Source organism: Panthera leo, chromosome B2, assembly GCF_018350215.1.
Source record: "Panthera leo isolate Ple1 chromosome B2, P.leo_Ple1_pat1.1, whole genome shotgun sequence".
NCBI lineage: Eukaryota > Metazoa > Chordata > Mammalia > Carnivora > Felidae > Panthera > Panthera leo.
In genome coordinates, this window is record NC_056683.1 from 121,327,387 (window position 1) to 121,328,593 (window position 1,207).

The 1,207-nt window shown below is 43.5% G+C and overlaps 1 pseudogene; it reads right to left on the minus strand.

Annotated features, from left to right (window-relative positions):
- Positions 1–218: 218 nt before the first annotated feature.
- Positions 219–915, minus strand: LOC122219183 (annotated as a pseudogene).
- Between the last annotated feature and the right edge of the window lie 292 nt (positions 916–1,207).

Below are 1,207 nucleotides of genomic sequence, written 5' to 3' on the forward strand. Positions count from 1 at the left end.
TCAAAAAGTGGAAGTAAAGTATATTGAAGTCATTCAAATGCAAACTAGCAGGACTCCTCACAAATTACTGGTATCTAGGTAGAAAAGACAGGCCAGAGCTTACATCATAGATTATCAAAATATTACACAGTTGGTCTCAACAGAGCAGCTTTCCCAAGCTGCGGCATACTGATCCTAAAATTACTAGCGAGAAAAAAACAGTATCTTAAGGTTTATGTTTACACTGACTCCGTGTAATAATTATTCTCCATGCTGGGATCCTCAGAAGGATCTCTATGATACAGGCAATAATGACATCCACCTCTAAATCTTTTCCCTCTTGATTCATCCGTGGAATGCTGGTTGAAGTAGCAATGTTTTTTAATAAACCACATCAGCTGGGGCGCCTGGGTGGCTGAGTCGGTTGAGCGTCAGACTTCGGCCCAGATCATGATCTCACAGTTTGTGAGTTCGAGCCCCGCGTCGGGCTCTGTGCTGACAGCTCGGAGCTTGGAGCCTGCTTCAGATTCTGTGACGCCCTCTCTGCCCCTTCCCCACTCATGCTCTGTCTCTCTCTCTCAAAAATGAATAAAGATTAAAAAAAAATTTTTTAAATAAAATGAAATAAACCACATCAGCTTTCCCATCCTTTCTTCTGGAGCAGTTAACAAAGTCCTTACTCCACCCCTCCTCCTGTTGCTGAGTATTCGGTCCACAAGCCCCTGTGGTTTCTTCTCGCTGTCCTGCTGTTGGGGTGGATATTCTGGTAGAGGGGAAGGGAGTTTGATACTAGGGTCAAGAGTCAATTTACTAAAGTTCTTTATTAATACTTCGGAGATAGTTGGAAAGCAGCTGAGCCTTCCTGGAATTTTCTTCACTGGCTATCTGAGAACGTTCCGGGCCACAGGATAGGTAAAGCTTCGTTGCCAAATCCATTGAAAGCCTAGTCACAGACCGAAGCTCCTTCTAGATCTTTGGATTCCAGTGGAAGGTGATGCTCAGGACTCAACTAGCTACAAAATAGCCTGGAAAGAATGAAATAGCCCAGAAAGAGCGAGAAAACCCAAGACTCCAACAAAGCGTGGTGAGAGAAAGAACATGTATGCTGTGTTACCTAGCATACACCTAAAATGCGTACCTGACCATTCATTCAGTCATTCTCAAGTGTTTATTTAGTGCTTACTCTATGTTAGGTCAAGTATAGACAGTTGTTACGCACAAGCTGATC